We start from the raw sequence: 7,372 nt of genomic DNA on the forward strand, positions 1-7,372 counted from the left end.
GGACAACTGATTATCCATGATGGAAAAAAAAAGTAGTTCTCTACCACATATGCCATGAACAAAAACCAGTCGGTCCTCAGATTTGGATTTGACACTTAAGTGTGAAAGTGAAAACATAGAAACATACCTTTATGACCTCAAGTTTCTTAAAGAAGATGTCAAAACCACAAGACATTTAAGAAAATACAGATAAATGTAACTACTTTAAAACCAAAAACTTCTGTGTATCAAAAAACACTATACACTAAAAATATAAGCCATAGATTAAAATAATATTTGTGTGATGCACATAATCTACTAAGGATTTGTATCCAAAATCTATAAAGATCTACACATTAAGAAAAATGACAAAACAATTAAACAGAAACATGTTCCCACTATGTGAACACACAAGTGACAGAGGCAGAAACTAGAAAGGTATGAAAGACGTTCAGCTTCACTTGCCATCAGGGAAATGTAAAATTGAGATTGGTGAAAAAATGTGAAAGCCTGCGGAGCCTTGGCAGGGATGGTGGAGCAGATACTCCTGGTCAGCCGGTGAAACATCATCTCTAATCCCTGTGTCCCTGGCTGCCCACTACTAGAGTCTGACCTCCCTTCCAGCTAGAGGAGGCCACGAGCCGCAGCTTTGGGTGTGGAAGTGGGCTGAAGAGCACTGGGAAGCTTTGCCTCTTCTGGCATCCCTCTCTTCGTCCTCCTCTGAGCAGAGAAGTGATGTCTTATATCACTGTAGCCTTCATATAACCTTGGGAGATGAGCATGAAGGTGAAGCCAAGCTCCTCACAGACACGCCACTTCTGACCTTATCGATCTGCTCCAGTAGTAGCAGCTGCTTGTCTCCAAAATGTTATGTGAGAAAAGGCAAACTCTTATTAAAGAAGTCACTGTGAGTCAGATGTCCTATACATGCAATGAAGTGCATTCCTGATTGATACAGATATAGAGAAAATGAAACTCCTTTATACTATTGGTAGGAAACTAAATACAATGTAGTGATTTTGTAGAGCAATTGGGCAGTAAGAATCAACCATGTCACTTCTAGGAATATACATGTAAGTTTCACTTTTAGGTATATGCATAGTATGTGTGGATGTGTGTATTTACAGTATATGATGATGTATAAATGCAGACACAGATGCATACACACACATATATATTATAAATGCATATATAAATATAGAGATATAAAGAGGAGAAATAGATGCAAGAGAATGCTCAGAGTTATGATTTGTAATCTCAAAAAATTAGAAACTGACATGATCTTCAATCAGAAAAAGATAATTTGAAATAATATACAGCCACTAAAATAAATACACTAGATCTACATGTCTCAAAGTGAATTAAACTTAGTATAATCTTGATATAAAAAGAAAAATTACAACATGACATGTAGAGAAAATACCACTTAAGGGCTGGGCGTGGTGGCTCACGCCTGTAATCCCAGCACTTTGGGAGGCTGAGGTGGGCGGATCACAAGGTCAGGAGTTTGAGACCAGATGGCCAATATGGCGAAACGCTGTCTCTACTAAAAATACAAAAATTAGCTGGGTGTGGTGGCACACGCCTGTAGGCCCAGCTACTTGGGAGGCTGAGGCAGAAGAATCTCTTGAACCTGGTAGGTGGAGGTTGCAGCGAGCCAAGATTGCGCCACTATACTCCAGCCTGGGTGACAGAGTGAGACTCCATCTCAAAAAACAGAACAAAACAAAACAAAAAAACACTTAAATAATGCTTGAAAGCATGTAAAACATGATATTTTTGCTTTACATATATATGTAGGAATGGTATAAAAATGTGAGTGGTTATAATAAACATGACATTTGGAGTGATGGCTAGCTCTAGAGAATAAAGGAAGGGAACTGAGTCAGAGGGGGTTCCAAAGGGGCTTCAATTACGTCAGATGTATTTCATTTCTGAATCTGCCTCATCCGCTTATCAAAAACCAAAACAAGCCCACATGTGGTGGCTCACACCTGTAATCCCAGCACTTTGGGAGGCTGAGGCAGGAGGATTGCTTGAGGCCAGGAGTTGAAGACCAATCTGGGCAACATAGCAAGACCCCTTCTCTATTTAAAAAAAAAAGGCAGAAACAAATAAATATGAAAAAATGCTAAATTTATTGAGCTATATAGTGTTTTCAGGATATATCTTTTATTATTTTGTATACATTTCAGTGTGCTCGATACATCTGATGCTCTTTAAAAAGCTTACTTTCTAAAATATGCAACTAATTGATACAAGTGTATCACATTCCATTTGAAAACTGGGTAAAAGAAATTAATGGATCATTCAATAACATGGAACTACAGATAAAAAACTATACAGATAAATGCATATTTATTTAATAAGTGTTTCTAATAATATTAAGATACTATTTTAGGCCGTGCTCTGTGCTTCACACCTGTAATCCCAGCACTTTGGGAGGTCTGGGTGGGGAGGATCACTTGAAGCCAGAAGTTCTCAAAACCAGCTTGACAACAAAGCAAAATAAAAATAAATAAATAAATAAAAAATAATAAAAAATACTATTTTATAGTTATTTACTAAATAAATAGAAATTATAAAATATCAGCACTCTTGTACCTGAGAATGACAAATTTTAAATGTTTTTGGTCACATTGTCAATTATCTTAGTTGTCCTGAGAAAAAAATATGATGAGCTATGAAATTATTGGGTATGATTTGGCACAATAATCTTACTCTCTGGAACATTCTCCAAGGAAATAAACATATTTAGAAGTTATTTATTTAAAAATATTTATAGTAATGCTATTTATGATTGCAAAAACAAAAATGCAGCAGGGAAAAACCCATATGACTAAGAATAGGAGATGGCAAGCAAAAACAGTCATATTATAACAGAAGTTCACTGCAGAGCTATAAAAATGTCAACTGTGGGGTTCATGCTGATGCATAAAAACATGAAATAAAATTAATTTTGTCAAGCTGAGTTATAAAAATGTCACTTTGAAAACCATGTTGATATATGGAAATATAAATTAAAATTAATTTGGAAAAGCAGCGCACAGCATTTCTTGATTTCTTTTCACTATGTGAAAACAACAATATTTGGCAAAGATAAGAAGAAAATTTGGTGGGAAGTACATAAACTGAATAGGATTCATTAGGTTCTTATTCATTTCTTTAATTTTGCCAAGGTTGACATATATTCTTCAATAAGACAAGACGACAGAGCTTTTAGCAGCAGCGTAATGATTTTGTGAATAAACAGACAGATCTGAGCCCACCTGGTGTGGTTAGTAAGTACTTGTCTTCTGACATTTCTCATTCTCCAGGCAGGTGACCACATGACAAACTGGGGAACCATATTTTCCCCACATGTTAAAATTTTTACAGCACTAACAGTTTTCTATCATCTTTCTTATTGTGGAAAGAATATGGCACTATACAATAAAATGTTAAATCCATTCATATAAGACTAACGTGAATAGTTTATAAAAATCATGTCACCAGGAGCCACAAAGCTGTATTTCATGAACAGCACCATGGGTCATTCTGTATCATAGCAGATGTTAATCTTCCACCTCAATCAAAATACATGAGTCAAAGGAACAAATAGCTCACGGACATTCTGGCTTCATCCACCAGCTACAACTCTTCTGTTATAAATGACTGCATGAATGAAATTACAGAGGAGGCAAAATTCTAACAGAAGGACAATATTAGAATAATAAAATTAGCTTTCTAGAGATAGACAAGATGTAAAACATAAATTTTCCAGAAGAACAAAATTATTTTTGAAGTTTCCAGTTTTATCTTAAAAGTCCAGGCATATTTTGCCTCTACTCCATAATATATCCATGTTTATTTTAATATAAAAATAATGTTTTAGATCATCAGCTAAATAATTTTAGTCTCCCTCCTGACAAAGCTAGAGAAGAACAGTATTTCATGAAGATGCTCATGAGTTTATATACTTTCAGCACATGGAAGCCCACTCCTGGAGGGGACAACCCCCCAATTTGAGAAGCATGGCACAAGAGTGGGAGCATTTGAATGACAACATTAGTCATGAAAGGACTTTGCTCATAAGATTGTTTCTGCACTTAAGCCTTTTTTCTTTTCCTGAGAAGAAAATGAAACCAGTAAATCTTTTCCAAGGTAAATAATGTTTATATTTATTATTAGAAAATAGTTTGGACACAGTTTTGTAAATTGTTTTCCAAATGTTGAGTTGGACTTACACTTAGGGAAAAATAATATATAGTATTAACTTTTGCCTCATAATATTACACTCTTTGTTGACCTACAAAAATTTTATTTTGCCATCAAATAGCTGGTTATTTAAGACAGGATGTTCTCAAGGTTGGATTGTCCAGGCACAGTGGGAGGTCGAGGCAGAAGGATTACTTGAAGCCAGGAGTTTGAGATTGGCCTGGCCAACATAGTGAGACCCCCATCTCTGTAAAAAATTTAAAAATTAGCCAACCATGGTGGCAAGCACCTGTGATCCCAGCTACTAAGGAGGCTGAGGCAGGAGGGTTGTTTGAGCCCAGGAGTTGAGCTATGATCGTGCCACACTCCAGCCTCCCAACAGAGACAGACCGTCTCTAAAATAAAAAAAAAAAAGTTGGATTGTCAGAAATCAATGAAACCTAATTGATAATATTGCAGAAAATCAGCAAAATCTAACTAATAATATTGTAGAAAATATAAATAATATTTTTTTCCATTTTAAAAATAAGAAAAATGATGCTAACGGTGTGATGAGAGCTGATGTGAAGGTTGAGTGAAGCATTTAGAAGAAAGTGCTAAAGGGGCATTGACAATACGATGAAGGGCCAACATTAGACAATTGCAATTTGTATAGTTTGCTACTTAAAAATTCCCCTCAGAGTTTAATTTAAAGATGATAAAGAAGAAGCATCTGAATAAATGTTGACAGAGGCTCTATGAAGAAGATTATTGCACAAAATCTTAAAAATCTGATTAGAACATAGTCTGAGTATAGCAAAATACAACTATAGTGTAAGATCTTACCTACATGCTAAGTAGACAAGGGAGCAATTCTGTGATCACGAATCAGTGCAAGGTATTCTGGCTTATTAGTACTTGTCCACGTGAAAAATGTATGTTGATTATTAAGACTGTTAGTGATAACATAGGAGTCCCACATTTGGATTTCTGTTTGCCGTTTACTTCGGTGGTGGTTCATTTTCAGGTTTAAATCAGAGCCTGTTGAAGAAAGATGACAGCAGAAGACTATCCTCCAGATTGGAGGGCTGTAAGAGAAAACCGATGTGAGTATGGAGATGTATGCATTGAGTTGGAACCCAAGGTAAGATAATTTAAGATTCAAAAAGGGCAATCAGGCTGGGCGCAGTAGCTCACAACTGTAGTCCCAGCACTTTGGGAGGTCGAGGTGGGTGGATCACCTGAGGTCAGGAGTTCGAGACCAGCCTAACCAACATGCTGAAACCCTGTCTCTACTAAAAATACAAAAAATTAGCCAGGGGTGGTGGCGGGTGCCTGTAGTCCCAGCTACCCTGGAGGCTGAGGCACGAGAATTGCTTGAACCCAGGAGACAGAGGTTGCAGTGAGCCGAGATTGTGCCACTGCACTCCAGCCTGGGCAACACAGTAAGACTTCATCTGAAGAAAAAAAAGAGGAATCAGACTTTGTTTTGGAAGGTGGAGATTATCATGTCTAGAGCTCTATATAATAGCTTCTGGGACACTCTACAGCCAGAGACAAAAGGGTTGGCACTTAACAGAGACAAAATTTAAAAGCAAAAGAAATAAAAGGTAGAAGGGAGGTGAAGGTAATTTACTAACCTGAGATGTAGGAGTTATGACCTCTGGAAGGAAGCTTGGTAAATGAAATTTTGATTAAAGAGGAGACTATAAATTCAGATAAATAGGCTAGTTACTTGCATACATTTCACCATAGCAATGATAAGTGAAGGCAGGCAGAGAAAGTATGAAGATATAATAATGAAAGCATATACAAGAAATATTAAATTGATTCCTTAGAGTTGAATTGTAGATGAAGCAACACTTCTTGTATCATCCTTGCTATCTCCAATTATTTATTGAGAATGTGGTAATTGTCTGTCCTAGTAATTATCTGAATATGCCTACCTTTCTTTAGAGCCACTCTATGCATATGAACAGGGACTGAGTCTTGAAATCCTTCACACAGAAAGGATTAATTCATCTAGATCAAAGTGGTATTGATGAATGAACTTCCTCCACAGTATATTTGTGATGAGACTATACTCAGTTTCCAGTTGATCATGAAATGGGTTCAATTCCAGAAACTTTTTTGGAGACTTACGTTCAAAGAACTATGCAAAGTGTTGAAAGAGGGATAAAACCAAAAGCAAAGTCACTGAGTTCATCTTTGAAGTACCCATCCTGATCTAAACATCTCACGCTGAAACAAATTAAAGTGATAAGGTGGTTTTCTCCATGTCCTAGAAACACACATACAGACACAGACACACAGACACACAAACACACACACACACACACACACACACACACACACACACACACAGTGGAATGCAGAGGCTAAAACTATGCTCCCAGGTTTCTAGGTTCTGAAGTATGTAAGGCGAGTGGCAGTTCCATTCCTACCAAAGAGTATTTCACGATGGTGAAGGACTGGAGTCAGGCTCAATATCTAAAACTGGGGTTTAGGTGTTCTCTAATCTCTGAAAAGAGCCTGAAGATAGCAACTTTTGCTGCCAGGGAGTACCGCTGATATAAAGTGGTATTCTTGCTGTGCACTCGGAAGGAGAAAGGTACAGGGCCTGGGCCAAGTTCCTCACTGTCTTGATGACTGTTTCTGCGGAACTCTCAGTCTCATGGTAGATGGGAAGGCCAGAGCTGCCAATACAAGGTCTGAAGCTGGACCAGAAGGCAAGGGCCAGGAGAAGGCAAAAGAGGGAGAGGAGGGGAGCAGGAGAGAGAAAACAGCTCACTCCAAGGCCCCAGGACTATAAACACTGAGGAAAAACAAACAACAGTCAACAAATCAAAATGGGAAGGCAAATATAGAGCAATAAAGCACAAATAAGAGAAGAATATCAAAATGACTTTTAAACAAGTATGTTTAGGATTCTCCCAGAAATAAAGGAACAAACTTTATGAAACAAGTCATTATGAAAGGAAAAAGAAAGTGACTTGTCTCAACAGAAGTTGAAAGAGCATCTGATAACATCTAAACATGTTTATGTAAAAACCAAAACCAAAAAAAACCTCAAAACAGTAACAAGAGATAATGGAACTTCCTTAACCTGAAAAAGGGTCTTTACCAGAGCCTGTAGTAAACATGATAACTTTAACACATTCCCATCAAAGTCAGGAGCAAAATAAGGCTGCCCACAATTCCCTACTATTCAATGGGT

Source organism: Papio anubis, chromosome 19 (assembly GCF_008728515.1).
Source record: "Papio anubis isolate 15944 chromosome 19, Panubis1.0, whole genome shotgun sequence".
NCBI classification, from domain to species: Eukaryota; Metazoa; Chordata; class Mammalia; order Primates; family Cercopithecidae; genus Papio; species Papio anubis.